Consider the following 18,472-nt stretch of genomic DNA (forward strand, 5'->3'; position numbering starts at 1 on the left):
ATTGAGATAGTTTCCATTCATACAGAGTTGTTTTTTTTCCTACAGAGTCTTCAAAATCTGATCTATATTTTGTACTTACAGCACATCTCACTGTGGATCAGACGTATTTCAAGAGCTCAAAAGCCACATGTGGCCAGTGGCTTCCGAATTTGACAGCGCAGATTTAGAAGTTTGTAAGGTAGGATAAAGAGTTTGGATTTTTCCCCCCAGCCATTAGAGAGTTTGAGCAGGAGAATGTTATGAGCCGATTAACACTTTTAAAAGATCATTCCTTGAGGACTGCTTTGTGGAGAATGGATTCTAGGGGGTTAAAGGAGGAGGAAATGGAAGTAAGGGGAGCAGCTGGGAAGTTATTGATCTGGTGCAAGCGAGGGAGAATGGTAGCTTAGATTGGAGTGGTGGAGGTGGTTCAAGAGATGGAGGGGATGCAGTGAGTTTATGGATTACAGCTTGGCATGCCATGCAGGGTAAAGGCCTATGGATTACTGTGTTGGAGTCAACACCTGTGTGCATAGTGGACTCTGCCAAACTCACGTAGATTACACAGATCTTCAAAATGACATGTTATTCCACATAATTGAATAATGCTACAAGGACTCTTTTAGTCTTTGCTGAAAGGTCTTCAGTACCAGGTTGAACAATAATGATTCATGCAGGGAAAAGAGAATAAAATCACAGGATGACTTACCTTGTATAGTATATATACAAGAAAATCAAAGACTTTACTAGCACTAGTCTAGAAATTTTCCCTCCAGCTGCCTGCCCACTTCAGGCCCCGGGGGAAGCCTGCATCTCTTAGGCCCCTCTTCCGCTCTGCCCAAGTCAATGCAAACCCTTCCCACCCTTCGTTCCACTACCTCCCATCCACCTCCAATCTCAGCCCAGTCTCAGCCATGGCCCGGTCTCTCAGCCAATGAGCCTCACAGGCAGACAGGGCCACTCAGGCAGGAAGAAGGGGGCCACTCAGAGAAACTTCTGGGCAGCTGTGAAAGCGTACAATTGGGGAGGAAGCCAGAAAAGGAGGCAAAGCGGAAGCAAGGAACAGACCTAAAGAGTCCACGGAGCAAAAGGCCCCATGTTTATAGAACTCTTTTCTATTTGCTAAGTGCATTCTTATATTTGTTCCATTTAAGCTTCAGGAAGGCCCTTAAGGCAGGCATTTTTTAGAACATTTTCAGGAAAGGAAACTGAGCCTGACTCGTTTGTCTGAAATCACACAGCCTGCAAGACATGAAAACAGGGGCTCCAAATCAATCCTTTACTCCCATTATACCCATGCCAAAGGAGGAATGAGTCCACGGGGCCATGTTGAGGAGCCAGCTGTGATCACCCAGCTGTGAAGCACATAGGGAAGACATACACACAAAGGCTCAGTCTTCCTCATTGAATATGGAAGTCATTTAGGTCATGCCCTGTGGACACCGGGCATCTTTTCTTCATTTGTGTCCCCTCATATTTGAGTTTCAGACAATGCATTTCAATAAATGGACCAAGGATATCAGTAGCATCTGGGATCAGCCCTAGAGTAGGGAATCTGGCCAGGACAGAATGGAAAATGTTTTCCATCATAGTTTATTTAAATATTTCCAAGTTAAGTTGACCAACCTTGAAATGCCTTAGAAAGGCAACCAAAAAACCAAATGGCCTGAAAGAAAAAAGCAGCTATGGTACAAGAGTTATTTATTTCCCTTTATTTGCATTTCTGGTCTATATCCAAATAGGGAAAGGTTTTTGCACAGACTTGCCCTGCCTTGTCCCCATCACAGAAGTGCCGTATGAGTATAAACTAAGATTGGCCAATGCAGCATTTACTGTGTGTGAGGCTCTAACCTAAATGTTTTTCTTTTAATCCTATAAAAGCTCTACAAGTAAGAGTCCTACAACTATTTCCATTTGTGAGACAAAGAAAGAGGAAGTGGAAGAAGCGGAGGAAGAGGAGGAGGGCATTTTTTGAGCGCCTCCTATGGGCGATCCATGGTGGGGAGCATCTCATACACTCTGAGTTACCTATTGATTCTTCCCATAATGCCGTGGAGCACTGCTCTCTACATTTTACATGTGAGTAAACTGAGTCAGAGAGGTTAAGTAACTTTCCAGTTACATGTGGTAGAAGCAGAATTCAAATCCAGGTCTTTCTGGTACATTCTGCTACTGCTGCAAGAGATCTCTGTGAGGTAGAACTGAAGGACACAATTATGTTCTGATGTGTGTGCAGAATGACTCCCTTCACTGTTTTCTCGTGAACCTGGCTCACTGCTCTGGGAGCTTGGCACGGCTATTCACCTAGTACAACAACAAGGCAGTCCCATACTGTAGGCACTTGATATTCGTTTTGTAAAAGTGGAGACTGAGGCTCAAATAGTTAACTTGACAGAGATATAAAGCATCAGATCTTAGTAAAATCATGTTATTTTACTTCAAATTGCCTACCAAATAAAAATTAATGACAACTGAGAAAAAAAAAATCACAGCCAATCTAAAGACCTCTAGACATCTCAACTTTAAAGCTATTTGTACTTCCCCTCCCCCTCAACCTCTCAAAAAAAGAAAGAAGGAAGGAAGGAAAGAAGAAGGGAGGGAGGGATGGAGGGAGGAAGGAAGGGAGATTATCAATTAGTGACTCAGGACTAGGACAAGACAGGCTGGGCAAGTAATTCCAATCATATTTCAAATATTTGGGGGTCAACCAAACTCTCAAGATGCTCTGCCAAGCTTATAAACCCTCATTCAACAGAAAAACCATGTGAAATAGGCTCCAAATGTGTCCTCCTCATTAGCTTAAAATTTTTTTTAATCTTTCTAAGAGCCAGTGGCTATGCAAGAAGTCTTTTGAGGGCTCTCCAAAGATCCTCACCCCCAATACAAAAAAGTAAAGGCATCTTTATAAAGTTAATTTTCTTGAAAACAGGAAATCATATTTGTCAAATACCATCACCCAGAGATCCAAATGTGTCTCTGTGCTTGCAAATTGTACATAGCTTTTGAATGGGTTTATAAAGCGGGACAGTTCCTAAGTTGAAAATAAAATGGAAGAAAGAAAGAGAGGGAGGAAGGGAAGAAATAAATGGGCCAAACAGCACTTATTCTCCTTAATATGGACCTTTCAGAATCTCTAAGGAACAGATTGACATTTGTCCTTCCCTGGGCTAGGGCTTGGGCAAGCATAGAGAACTTGGGGAAGCAAGAACCCAATGCATTTTGACTAACTAATTCAGCTCTAGGGAAGGGCCATCTCTCAAGACCATTCCTCTTGCCCCCATCTTCTCTCCCTTCTTTTTTTCTCTTTTTCAACTCTAGCTCAAATGTATTTATTGAGCTTTTTGTGCCAGAAACCAATAGATGCTTTCATATACTTCATCATATTCTTTCATTCCTTTATTCATCAAGTGCTTTCAACTCCTGATTTGTACTGGCCACTATGCTACGAACTGGGGATGCTGTGATGAACAGGATGGCCTTGTAACAGAGCTGGGGTTTGAACCAGGGTGTCTTCCATTTGCTCTGCCTTCACTTCCAAGAGCATATGGTCAGGGGCCAAGGGGCAGTTGCTGTTCTCTTTCTTCAGGAATCAAGCAAGATATAAACCCTCCTTTCAGGTTCAGACTGGGCATTTTGCCTTCATACTCCCCCTTATGAAACCATTTACTCTGACATTTATTCATATATCCATTTATTCATTCAACCAACTTTAATTAAAATATATTAAGTGTCAAAGAGCAGTATAATGTAGCGCATAATGTGTAAGCTTCAGGGCCGGGCTGACTGGACTTCTCTCCTTACTGGCCGTGCATGCTCTCTAAGGCGCCATTTCCTCCACTGGAAAGTGGGGCTTATAGCAGGACCTCCCTCACAGACTTGCTAGGAGAATTTAATACCATGATCTCACACAGAACACCTAACACACTCAGTGAAATGGTAGTTGTCACTATTGCTGATACTCTTGTGGGCCATGCACATATGAGACACATCAGAAAATCAGACAAAATTTACAAAGGGGCCTTGAGGGGACAAACACCACACCCACACTAAAACAGAGGGGAGCGCAGTGTATCTGGCAAGCCTGATATGTCTCTCATCAATTCAGATATCATGAGAGAGCGTAAGATACTACAAAAGTCACCAGCTCACTCCTGCACATTTGAAGGTGGAATAGCTCCAGGAGCCTTGAAGCACGCCAGCGTGTAGCCACCTCATTTTTTGCCTGAGTGAACATTATATATAATTGATCACATCGCAGAGCCCATACCTGAGAAAGCTGTTAGTTCAATAATTCATCTTGTGTGCTTGCATAAAAGAGACGTGCCTCCCACAAGCTGGCTTGTGCTTACATTAGTCTTCAGATGCAGTGTTTTATGTATCTGATGGTCCTAAAATAAGTGGTGTGAGCATATCCCTGAACTGAGAAGTGGGCAAGGAGACCACCTGTCTACATAGTGTTTTGGTTTTTGTTTTTTTAATGAATTTATTTATTTATTTATTTATTGGCTGCATTGGGTCTTCATTGCTGCATGTGGGCTTTCTCTAATTTCAGCGAGCGGGGGCTACTCTGTTGCAGTGCGTGGGCTTCTCATTGCGGTGGCTTCTCTTGTTGCAGAGCATGGTTCTAGGTGCACAGGCTTCAGTAGTTGTGGCATGTGGGCTCCGTAGTTGTGACTTGCAGGCTGTACAGCACAGGCTCAATAGTTGTGGGGCACAGGCTTAATTACTCCACGGCAAGTGGAATCTTCCTGGACCAGGGATCAAACCCATATCCTCTGCATTAACAGGCAGATTCTTAACCACTGCACCACCAGGGAAGTCCCTACATAGTGTTTTGGAGCAATATGCCCGCAATGAACACCCAGGAGGAGCAGGTTTTAGGAGCAGGGAATGAATTTCTCTCCCCAAGTTTGGATGTAGTTTTTCAGCTCATAAGGGTAAAATTTAGCAAATGACATTGCCCAGAAAAAGAATTATTCCAGAAGGAAACTGAAAGAGAATGCCAATATGCCAAGTAAGATCAGCTTTAAACTAATTCTGGGACAGATAGAACAGTAAAGGAGGAGGAGTGAATGCTGGTAGCAGGAAACAGGAAGTAACCGCAGATCAGTGACTTCTGAGAATGGGAGAAGAATCTGGAAAGCACTGGTCAGAATTGATTTGCCTCCCACTGTGGTCAGTATCACTGGGCTTCTCCAATGGGCACTTTTGCAGAGGGTTGTGCATTCATTCATCTAATCATTTATTTGTTGAATATTTTAAAGAGAAATTCTCCATCTGACATCTCTGCATATATACTTGTACACTAGCCAAAAAGAACAAAAATTACCAGATTAATAGATGCTCAATTTATGAAAGCTCTACATATAAAACAATTGCAGGCAGAGACTGCAAAGTCCCCGTCATTGAAAGTGCAGTGTGTTCCGAGCTGAGGCTTTCAGAGACATGGCAAGCTCCCTACAGTTCCCATGCATTCTCATGTACTTCTCTTTCACCACAACCTAAGCACAACTCAAGCAGCCTTCAGCCTAAGTCTCAGAATGTGACCCCCAAGGAGCAGACCTGAACCCAACCAACAGCCTGAAATCAAGCCCAGCCAAGCCCAGCAAATCATCACAGATTCATAGCTGACTAATAAACCTGTGAGTAAGAAATCAATATTTGTTGTTATTTGTGGGGAGTTGTTTGTTACACAGCATCATTGCAGCAAAACCTGCCTAACATAGGTCCCAATTTAAAGATACTTCACATAACAGCCAGAAGAAGTTCTATTGATAATTGCACTTCAGTTCAGTACCCAGAGGCAAGTGGACCAGTTAAGAAGCTTACCTCATTCAATGTTGTGTAAATATGGCCTGTATTTGGCTGACAGTGTCACTCATTATATAAGTAATGAAGTCTAGAAATCAGGATGATATACCCATGGGTTCCATGCCCTGTATAACTATTTATGGGTATTATTCACTTCTTTATTAATATTAATGCTACCATTTATAAAGGGCTCACTGCTAAGTGATATATATTGATGTATGTGTGTGTGTGCGCGTGTGTATGTGTAATCTCATTGAATCCTCAAAACAACTAAATGAAATAGTTATTCCTATTATCCCCATTTTACAGAAACTAAAGCACAGAGAGATTAAGTATCCAAAGCCAGACGGCTATAAGCAGTGGAGCCAAGATTTAAACCTAGACAGTAGATCTTCGAAGTATATTAAACTGCTGCCGTTTAGAATCCGTGGGGCTTACAAAACTGTTCACACCTCCCTGCTACTCACCCAACCCCATCCATGGGCAGGTCTTCCTCCTGTCCTTTGCTCCTTGTCAGGCCTCCTTGATTCAGGATTGTGACACAGGTTTGAGGAGCTCACATGTAAATGTATCCCAGGTGTTGTCCTTATGTAAATATCCCATGATGACTCAGAGTTGGTTTGGCGTGAGGCAGGAAGGTGGGCTGTGATCTAGGATGTTCCCGCCAGCCAGCTGGCTGTGGGTTATTGGTGACTTTCTTCCTTACCTTGCTGAATTCTCACAAAAACTCACCATTGTTTTTGAGCATGAATTTTCTTTTCCAGGAAAGGCTATGCTTCTTATTTTTTTCTCTTTAGAGACTCAGTATCCCTTGCCCCCACTTTGCTCTTTACACTGCTTACAACTTTGTATCTTTTTCTTTGGTTTATAGTCTTTACTTTTACTGTCCTCAAAATTCCTCAAGGGCTTCTGAAGGCTTTTTATGGTCCTGCTGTCTTCTCAGAATGCAGTGAAAGGCATATTTCACTCAGGGGGATCCAACATTGTAGCTGGAAAACAAACAATTCCTTCTGATATTGTTTAACCAAAAGACAAAAAAAAAAGTAAAGTGCTTGGATTATAAAGATAATATACGTTCATTGTAGAAAAATTGGAAAATATAGGGTAAGTAAAATAGATGTAAAAAAATACCCAGATTCTCCCCCCTGAGATTACTGCTTTTAGTGAATATGTAAATATTCTGATATATTTCCTGCCAGGCTTTCATATACATTTTAACCTAATTGTGATTTTACAGTACATGAAATTTAGTAGCTTGCTTTCTTGCTTAATATTATAATTCAAACATGTTTTCCAAATCCATAAAAATTATTAGAAGAGTGCTTGCCAAAGCATGCCAAGGACCATTGGTCTCTAAAAATATCCCACAAAAAATATGGGGCCCATGGTTAAGCACATTTGGGAGACAATGTGTGGTATATGGCCCCATCTTGGAGATGCATAGTGGTTCATTTAAATATTTAAAAAGCCATACAGTAAAGAAGTCTGTTTCATTTTATTTACCCAGCATTTCCCAAAGACATTTGAGCATGCACCCCATTTTTGGAGCAACAACTATTCAAGTTCCACAAAGCTAGTATGGGGGGCGGGGGGCAGTGGTTTAAATTGGCCTGGTGAGGGTCTTGGGGATTTCTAATCTTAACTTCTCACTTGAAATCCATTGGTGTTACAGATCTAAGCCCCAGAGCTCTAAAAACAAGAAATTTTCATTAAACCCTGCAGAAGAATCCAGTTGAAGGTAAAAGAAGACATGCAAGGGTATACGGTTTTCCAGATTAAATTTAAATTTCTAAGGAAATAAAAATACACTAAGTCATTAATTCATTTCAGTTTGTATTTGACATTGGAACACTGCCAGGCCTCACATTTCATTCTCTTCACAATCCTGTTCAGTTCATATTGCTGTGCCCATTTTACAGGTTGGGAAACTGAAGTTGAGAGAGTGTGAGAGACTGATTCAAGTGCACAGGACTTCTGTCTAAGATCACACTCTCCACAGAAATTACATTTGGTTCTAGTCACTCTCTTCTCCCAGCAGCCAGCAATGGACATAATAGCTTTCAATGTGTAATTAAAACCAGTGGTCTGGAGCTAAATGTTTCATCCTAAAACCGTTAGCCATCTTCTCAGTCATTTAATTAGGCCCCAGCACAGATTTCATCTTTTTCACTTTTATCATCTAGCAATATCTTCCTCTGAATGCATTTCATGTTTGTGCATATTTGGATCATAAGCTTAATCTCTCTTTCTATCTCATACATTAAAATCACTTCACTTAATGTATCAAATTTCAGCCCTTTTATTTGGTACATTAAAAGATGTTAGGAATGCAAAGTCGGGAATCCATTTTAGGATAGAATACTAAGTAGCAGATCACAGACCATCTTCCTTTTAAGGAAAGGAAGTAGAAACAGAGTTGGCATGCTTCATGGGTTTCATTAGGAGAAGAAATGGAAACTAGAATTCACTGAAGTATTCTATGTCAAATGCTTTATACGTTATCTTATTTGATTTTTAAAGCCATTTTTGCGATAGTTACCATTATAACCATTGTACAGATAGGGAAACTGAGAGTCACCAAAGGAACTACTTGCCCAGGCCCATGCATTTAGAAAAGAGTCAATCCAAGAGTTACACCAAGATCTTCCTGAATTTAAAGCCATATAGTGGCTGTCACATCCATCTATCGCTTCCACGAGAAATGGCCCCAGATAAAACCCCTGTCCATTAGACGTTTGCTCTATAGGGGCTGCTGAAGGCAAGGTGAGGATAAGAATATAACTGTTGCCCCTAACAGTCCTGGTTTATCCCTGTTATTCTGGTACAGTTATTAATAACACCCCTTTCATTCTCAAAATTGTCCCCACTTGTAATGATGAATTATAAGGTGCTACCAGGTTGAATAAATGGGTCCATCTCTCAAGGGCAAAAATCTAAGGGAGTGTACAGCTACCATTCCAGAAAGAAAACATTAGAAACTACAGGCCAAGGGCAATAGCTTTTTTAAAGCTTCATCACTTGCCCAAGACTGCTATTCTCATCCCCTGGAGTAAACAGCAACAACCTAGCTGAGATGAAAATGGTAACTGAATTTGTTTTCAGGGACAGGAAAGCAAAGGAAGAGCTGGGGAAGCAACATTTTTATCATATTCCAACTGCAGGGAGAAGAGAACAACTGGTATTGGAAAGAGGGAGTCATGCTGAAACCTGGAGAGAGTGGGAGTCAGACCTGGGCCTGAGAAAGAACCCTAAGCTGAGCTGCAGAAACTCAGCACAGAGTCCCAACCACCAACCCTGGAAAAACTGGAGCGATGGGCAGAGAGGTAAAGTAGGGCTTCTGTTACAAGGTCCAGGACAAAGCTGCGGGCTGGGTCAGAGGCACCAGGCAAGCATCAGGGGAGGGCCCATGTCAGAGGAGGATGGGCAGACCTGAGGCCTGGGATTCTTATAGTCCCCGAGTGCAGCATGGGACGAGGCTGCCGGGCCCAAGGGAAGGCACCAGACTGTAAACAGTGGTGTTAGGGGCATGAAAAGGCATGGGAAGAAATGCAGTCAAATCTTAAAGTCCCAAACATCAGTCCAGAGAACCCATGCAGTAATGGGATCATGAGGGAAAAGTTGGAAAGAACTGATTCCTAAGCAGTTTGCTACATAACTGAGGATTTCAAGAAAGAGTAGAACTAAAGATTTTATTTTATTTGTTTTTGCTTGCTTTTGTAGTTGTTTGATGCATTAATGAAGAAAACATATTTCAGCTATTTCACATATTAAATTTCTATTTTTTTTACCTAATTCCCCCACCCTTTTGCAGCTATTAATGGATTTAAAATACAAGGTAATTCATGAAAATAACTGAGCTGCAAATCATCACCTTGCTCTTCTTCTGTGTCAGGGAGAAAACATCCACATGAAAGGACCTGCGGTCATTAGAGCTGCTCTTGTGGCCGGGGTTGGCCAGGTTATGACAGGGCTTACTGTAGGAGATACATCTCAGATTGTCCTCTCTGCCTCCCAGGATAGTTACAGCTTATCCAGACCAATAACTTCTAGAATACAACCTCCCAGAGACAAATGAATAGTAGCAGGAGATGTATTCATCAGTTCTGAAAAGAGACAAATTCTGTCCTTAATAAAGTAGTGCTCCAACATCTCCCCCACCCCCAATCAAGTATCTACGTGCACCTTTTTAATGTATCTGAGACAAACTGCAAGCTCCCTGGCAGAGAGCACATCCTATCAGGGTCAATGTCAAGTGCAAGCAGGCATTCAGTATCTGTTAATGTTGAGCATTCATAAGTGTGTTGCTTAGGAGGAGGGGAGATACAATTCAGAGCTTAAGCTAAGGAAGACAAACAGGTGTCATCATAAGAACCAACTCCAATGGACTGGTAATAGCAGTCTGATGCACAGTGTCCAGAAGTATTTGGAGGCTTACTGGGAAAGAGGTGCTCCATTAGCCGCGTCCACCATTTGTAGTGGAGTAGTGCCACAGCGGAAGTGTCACAGGATGCTATGTCAACCAATTCATGAATCCTCTACTATTCATAGATGTATGGACTGGTAGGACTAGCCCAGTGATGATCTGTTCATGTGAGAGAAAGAGGAAGTTTGGGAGAAGACACATCCTGGATGCTTTACAAAATAATAGTCCTTCCAAAAAGACTCCCTGCCTAGCAGGAGAACAACAAGCTGAAGCAATGTCCCAGTGGAGAACAGTGCCAAGCTGGTGGAGGATGCCATGTGCAAATCTCAGTGAGAAGTTGATCCCCAGGGCAGACCAGAGGGAAGATGGGTATGGCCCAAAGCCATGTCACTCAGATTGGCCTCCAGCCTGGTTCCCACTGGGCTGCATGAGTCCTCAGAAGAGAAAGCTATAATGGAAAGAATAATTAAAGAAGCAGGTGGACATGAAGGGACACAGGTAGAGATGCTTTATGATATCAAAAGAGTATGACACTCTTGGGGAAAGAGAGGTTCTTCCCATTCTCTGGTGATGGGGCCTGTTGGAATGGAAAAGAGAACCCATTGGGTGTCCCAGAACAGAGAGGAGAGAAGCGTTTGCAGCAGCAGGAATGCCTGGTACTCAGACCTGTCAAGGTATTTGCAGATGGTCACCAGGGCAAGGCTGGAGGGCCACCAGGAGGAAGAGCACGGTGAGCGAGACACCCTAGTAAGTCTCTCCTCTGAGCCAGGGAAGTGGGGCTGGCCTAACAGGATCTTCCAGCAGGAGCAAGTCACGGCACTGACATCTGTGACTCCCAGTGGTGATTGGGTTGCACCCCCAGGGCCAATGACACAGAAATCCTTGTTTCCCAGCATCTCCATCACCACAGCCCTGGAAGAGCATCCATGTGTTTTCCGTCCTAACTACTGCTCCAAGGCCAGGTCCGCACTCAGCCCAGACTTCTCCATTCCTCCCCCTAGCTTTCTAGAAGGGCCTCTCATGGCTCTCTGTTTCTTCCTTTCCCAAACACCCTAGCCTGAGGTGCCTGACCAAGGGAGCCAGTGTGTCCCTCTTAAACTAGTGGGAGGAAGGAAAATAACCTGCAGAGCCGATGAGAAGCAAAGCAAATGATTCCGTGGAAATATTTAATTCATTCTTGGCAAGCCATGCCATCCGTTTGGAAAAAGCAGAGCCGCTGTGCAATCATCCAACAACAAGAGCCACGCTTTGCTAGTCTCCTCCAGACGCCTATTCATCGGGCCATGGAAAAAAGAAAAAAAGAAGTAAAGAAAGGTAGAGCTGACTGTCTTCTCAGCAGTCTGGAAGTAATGATGACAACAAAGCGTGTGAGTAACTATTGTTAGGAGGACTGGCTCAGCGGGGAGAGAGCTGGTTCAAGATTGTTGGCCTGGGTAAGCAGTCAGACTCTGGCCAAGCAGCATGAGCCCTCCCTGAGGCCTGGGAGTTGCACTGGCTCCAGCCTGGCCTGGGGGAGCTCTGAGGACTGCCTCTCGTGGATCCATCTCTGGGGTTCTCTCTTCCCATCCATGAAAATGATCTCAGCTTCAAATGGAACACTGATCATTGTTAGACCTCCCTGCCTCCCTACTCACCACCAAGGGAAAATAGAATTGATTTATTCACCACCCACAATGTGTCATTTCACTCAGAACAGAATTGTCTGATGTTTCAAATATGTGCGAATACCACTGAGGACCTGGCAGTCTGAATCTGCTAAAGGACATTCAGATGCCTTAACAAAATCAGCAGATTCACAGCCTGAGACCCCCATCTTCTCATTTCCCATGGCCAGTCCTTCAGCTGACCAATACCAGTGGAAGGGAGTTGGCACATGACGGGAGACATACATGCTCTCCCTGTCTTGTCCCCCACATGAGCTTTGCTTTGCCATGTCTTCTATGGCTGGATGGCTTCATCTGACAAGGAATGAGGGACTGGGCTGAGATCAGGCAGCCTGAGAGTGACAGAATCCACGGCATTGCCTCAGACACTTGTCATGTTCAACTAGCCTTGAATAGGACCACCAGTCCTCTCCAGCTTGCTCTCCGTCACCTAGCCTTTAGATTACTCAGACTTTTGGCTTCTGCTACTGGTCCTCCTGGACTCCTGCCCTCAGTCTGTACCCCTGATTCTGGGAACAGACAGACAGGATGCAGTGGTTGCTCTGGTTCTGACAGTTGACAGCAGAGAGGGGAGCATGAAGAGGGTTAGGGAGCTACCATGTGCAAACCCCACGGGCCAAACTATTGGAGATTAACACGCACTGGGTACAATATTGGCATCAATCACTTTAGGGGAAAGTTGTCTCCTTCGTTTACTTATTCTCTTATTATTTTACTGCACTCATAGTTTTGAGCCTCTATGGTATATGTCAAGGTCTATGAAAGAAATGAGAATACAAAGATGAAAAGACCTGTTCTGGAGGATTTGGTCTTGAAGGAGAGATGCACTGCCTAGCCCTAGACTGACTAAATTCTCTCCTCTCCTCTGTGTCACAGTCCCCAGAGACCAGGAATCCCCCACCTCCTCTCCTCCTTACTCTAGAGCTGCCACCACCCAGTTTACTTCTGGAGGTCCTCTCTGGAACTGGGCATTGGCATAGAACAGAGTGGCCTCAGCCAAGCCCACCTAGGGCTACAAAGGCCAAGGCATGTACTTTGTTGCTGATTCTACAGGAAAACAGCTGGGAAAGAAAAGCATTATGAAAAGAGGAATATGGAGGGCTATTTAACTATAATTTTCTCTGTCTGGGTCACTAATTGGTGTTTCCCATCTTCTCCTGTGATAGCACCTGGAAGTCCCGTTGGATATTTTTCTGCCAAGTAGCTTTGATTTCTGAACCTTATTACCTCCTGCATCCCCACTTCCTGAAGTTTACTCATCCTTTCCTCAGTTGTAGACAGGGAAAACCCCAGTGCTCAATCCAGACTGCCAGCACCCCAGTCCAGGTCAGATTCTTATTTACAAGTAAATAAAGATGGGCTTCCCTGGTGGCACAGTGATTAAGAATCTGCCTGCCAATGCAAGGGGACACGGGTTCAAGCCCTGGTCCGGGAAGATCCCACATGCGGCAGAGCCGCTAAGCCCATGCACCACAACTACTGAGCCTGTGCTCTAGAGCCCATGAACCACAGCTATTGAGTCCACGTGCCACAACTATGAAGCCCGCGCGCCTAGAGCCCATGCTCTGCAACAAGAGAAGCTACCACAACAAGAAGCCCGCGCACTGCAATGAATGCTAGCCCCCTCTCACCACAACTACAGAAAGCTCGCGCGCAGCAACGAAGACCCAATGCAGTCAATAAATAAAAAATAAAATAAATAAATTAAAAAATATATATATTAAAAAAAAAAAAACAAGTAAATAAAGAGCATGGGAGAGGATTGATTAGGTGAGGGCAGAAGAGAGGCTTCAACCAGCCAGGCGGTTGATGGCAAGGAGAGGATGGGAGAGAGACAGAGTGAGAGAAAGATATGAGGGAAGGCAGCCACAAAGGAAAGTGAGAGGTGCCCAAAGAAAGCATTGGAATGCGTTGATTTTGCCTGGAGCCCATCCAGGCTGCCTCACTGCTTCCTTTCCTATAAAAGGTGTGGAGAGCACTATACGCTCTCTTTGATTTCCTGTGAGATTGGGCTAATGAAAATAGAGAAATGATAGGGGGAAGGGGAGGGAGAAAACCATGCAGACAGAGGCTCTTTATAATGAAGCCTGGAGGATAGAACACTTGCCATAAATTAGTTCTCATCAAAACAGCTTCGTGTGTGAAAGATAATGTTGTTTCCTCATTAGTGGTTTTTGTCTGTGATAATTGAGCCTCCTAAGCCTCCACGTTCAATTCCAGATAAATGTCCCTAGCTTGACGTCATCCATTCAGTTCAATGGAGATTGGAAAAGGGGGAGAGGAGATGGAAGAGGACCTGAATCAAAAACACTTAATTTTCTGCAGAGGCTGTAATGATGATAGTAGAAGTTATTGAGGGCTACAACAGGCAGAAACACATTCTATGCAGAGCCAGCTGCCTCCAAATTCTCTTGGTCTCTGGGGGATTTTAATTTTCAAATAAAAAGGCTTAAGTCCCCAGCACCAAGGGAAGTTCAGTGACCCCTTCATCCCACAACATATACACAATCAAATCATAAGAATTTCAGAGACTTTCCCAGAAGATTATTGTTCACTCAGGACTGCTTGCTGTGTTTTTGAGCTCTGGCTAAACTCCCAGCATCTCTTCACCGTCTCAACTCCTGCAGCTGCTGTTCTCACTCTGCTAGATTAATCCCAAGTGGAGAGTGCAGCCCTTCCTCTTTGGTTCACCTACACTTGTGCATTCCACAAATTTATGAAGGTTTGAAGATAATACAAACTCAGCCACAAAATATTTCTCCCTGTTCACATCCCACCTGGGGCCCTGGCCTCTCACCATATTTTTATAATCCCCCTTTTTAGGACTCATTTGATCACCTTAACTTCCAGGGCAAAACTCACAGATCTCTGTATGATTTTTTATGTGGAATAAATTATATCTTTTGTTTTCTCATTTTTCTGCCATCTAAACCAGTCTAAGGGTCTGTTGTTTCACACTCAAAAGGTCCTTTAAGAAGTTTTCCTGAAAAAAAAAAGTCTTCTAAAAGATAAAAATATCTGCCTGAAAGTGCAGAAGAGCAGTCATCTTTTTCCTTTGTTATTAACCAGTTTTCCTCTCTATTGGTATCTTAGTTATACAATGTTTTTATGATTCTTCTAGTGATTATCCTAGAAACTACAATAGGCATACTTAATTGTCTAATAGAAATTTTTACTTTTTACGTTTCCTGAAACACTTTAACTGCATTCACCTCTCCTCCCATCTTTTGTGTATTGTTGTAATGCATTTTAATGTACTGTGTGTGTAAAATGAGATTGTGATTGTTATTTTATACAGTCAATATTTATTTGACCACATATTTACCCTTCCTATTGCTTTTCCATTCCTTTCTGCATTTTCATGCTTCTCTCTAGGATCATTTACCTCTCTCTGAAGATTCCCCTTTTGTGCATGTTTTCTGGCAATAAAATATCTCAGATTTTGGTTTTCTGAAAATGTATTTTCAAAAATACGTTTTGGCTTCATTTATAAGGGTACTTTCAATGTGAATCAACTTCTAGGTTGGCACTTATTTTCTTTCAGTAAAGTAGGAAAATACTAAAATCCATTGACCTCTGTATTTTATTGTTTCCATGGAGAAGTCAGCTGTTAGTCTTAATAGTTGTTTCTCTAAAAGTGATGTGTTTACATTTTTTTAAATTTTTATCTTTGGTTTTTGGCAATTTGATAATGAAGTGCCTGGGTATGTTTCTTTTTAAAAAATCCTGCTCAGAGTCTACAATGCTTTTTAGATCTATAAGGTAACATCTTTTACCAGCTTTAGAAAATCTCAACCATTAACTCTTCAAATATTGTTTCTACCTCATTGTCTCTTTACTCTCCTTCAAGTATACCAGTCACATGAATATTAGAAATTTTGCCTGTGTTCCTATGATTCAACGTTCTTTTCTTCATTTCTCATTATTTTCTTTTCTTTTTGTCACCCATTTTCCTGATTCTCTACTTGAGCCAGTCTAGATGCTCAGCATCTTTTCCTTGCCAGAATCAGTCAAATGGCCACAGGGGGAAAAAAAACAGCAACAGATTTTTCAGCTCACTTTTGTCTTAACCTTTCAAATCTTCATTGCTTCAGTAGATCCCCATTGGCTTTAAATTAATTATTCTTATATTTTAACCTAATTTTTTACTTGTTCTTAGAAGAAAAATTGGTCTAATCTCTAAAATGCTATCTTACTTAGAAGCAAAATTCCAGTCATTTTTGGGCTTACTAGGTGGCACAGTGGTTAAGGATCCAGGCGGATTCTTGACCACTGTGCTACCAGGGAAGCCCCAGTCACTTATTTTCAATATCACTTTATTTTTCTTCCTGGTGTATCCATGTCAACTGAGTTTTTTCAAATTATTTAGCATATCAGGGATTTCCATCTATTTATTATCCAAATAATAATATGAGAAACCAGGCTGCTTAGCTGAAGAAATTCTGGCCTATTTTTGAAAAAGAATTTTTTCACAATCAATAGAGACGATGGACATTTTCACCCAAAGAAACTCTAAAGCTTTGAAATTATAATTTTCTTAAAAGCTTTAAAGAGTTAAGGTGAAATTCTTAGGCAAAGATCTAGCTTACTCTATTAGAGCCTCCCTCCTCCTTATACAGCCACAGCTCTCTGCCCTGCCCCAGCCATTTCTGTAAGTTGAAATATTTGCTAAAGTATGAGAAGAATCCAGCATCAATAAGGAAAAGAGGATTTGCTGTGAGGAATTTATCTTCTCTTCCTGCAGCCAACCTGAAGGATCACATCATGTTCCTTATACACCCATTTTACAGATGAAAAAAGTGAGATTCAGAAAGGTCGAGTCATTTGTTCAAGATTACATAACTAGTAAATGGTGGAGCTATTAAATGGTCTAATTCTGACTTTTCATATCCTAGAAAACACATGGAAATCCAGATAAAGTAACGCAGTGTCATATCTGGACTAGTTTATTAGTGGCTGAGAATAGCATAAAAGACCAGAGATGCAAGAAGAAATTATGTAGCCTGTGAGAGAAAAAGTAGCCTCTTAGATGCCAGCTTAGTGATTCCATTTTAGGTAGTTCCTGTTCCTGGTGATTCCTACATTCTTTTACTGGCTCTGACTTGAGTGAGTAATTCCTTTAGTTAAGCACTATTAATCAACGTTCTACTCCCTGTGGTAAGCACTTTCAGATTCTCAGTGATCTCTGACCCTTTTGTAATACCCTTTCCCTTGGATGTGGGCCAGACATTAGTGATTTGCTTCTAACATATAGAATACAGTGAAATTGATGGGACATTGCTTTCACACAAAGGCCAGTTGGGAAGCGTAGACATTTATACTCACGAGGCTGTACATAGATGCCTAACTTCCCTGCTGGGGATGTGTCAGAGAAAACTGGGTAGGGAACTAGGACCTTCCTACCCACATGGTGGCAATAAGGGGCTTTTCCACAGTGTCAGTGGAGGCCACGTAGGGAGCAGTAAAAGTCTAGTGGGAAGCTTCAACTTCTACTCCTGACAGCAGTAGTAATAAAGTGCCCTATCCCCACCCCAGAATGTCAATGGAGCCTGAGCAGAGAACATGGACGTCTACCACCTGGCAGTAACAAGGTGGCATCCCACTTCCTCTGCCAGTGCAGTGTCAGAGGATGCAAGCTGTTATGGACTGAATCATGTCCCCCCTTAATTCATAGGTTGAAGCCCTGACTCCTTAGGCCAGTAGCTACTTTCTCTCTATTTGTCTCTGATTCTGATGACTCAGTGTTAGCTTGGGTGGTGATAGGGAAGTTGCAAGAAAATAGCAGCAAAAGTGACAAAAGTCCATTTTTACATAATTGGTGCTGTTTGTAGTATACTCTCAGATATAGAAGGCTCCCTAGCGTGATGAGTATTTAATTCTAGCTCTTTCTCATGGAGCACATTAATGGATTTGGGAAAAAACCAAGCCCCAACCCCATCTTAATAAGGACTCTGCACTGCACAGCTCCCTGACTGACCTCTTACTGGTTCCCTCAGCTCTTGACCTGAAATATTAGACCCTTGCAGACCCCCATGCCCTGGGTCCTACAGCTGAAAAATGGCCCACCAGGGCTGTGAGAGCAGGGCTGTTTCATTGTAAAATGTAGCTTCTTTCTTCTCTAACTAGAAGATGCAATGAGGAAGGCAGCCTGTGTCTCCTGACGTCCTCTGTTTTGGCTCACTTCTCCCCTCCCTCGCCAACATCCATGTTGCCATGTCCCATTGGTCCAGGACTTCCTACTTGTTTTTTGAACCCCACTTTAGGGAGATGGGTTCCTCAACTGTCTTTGTGCTCCATGGCAATGACTGCTGCTGGCTTAATCCTCTTCACCTTCCTCCTCCCTCAGGTAATAGGCAGGATGCTTGAACTCAGTAGAATATCCTTCCTTCCCATACTGTTGTGGCTTCGAATCATGTGCATCAAATGGACTCTTCAGTTTCTGGCTCTGCCATTCACTGACTGCAAAATGGACTCTTCAGTTTCTGGCTCTGCCATTCACTGACTGCATATATTTGGGCAGATCATTCCAACTCTCTAAGCCTCAATTTGCTTATCTGTTTAAGGAGTGAGAGCTCCATCAAGTGGGTGATGGACA

This window comes from Hippopotamus amphibius, chromosome 4 (genome assembly GCF_030028045.1).
Source record: "Hippopotamus amphibius kiboko isolate mHipAmp2 chromosome 4, mHipAmp2.hap2, whole genome shotgun sequence".
Taxonomy (NCBI): domain Eukaryota; kingdom Metazoa; phylum Chordata; class Mammalia; order Artiodactyla; family Hippopotamidae; genus Hippopotamus; species Hippopotamus amphibius.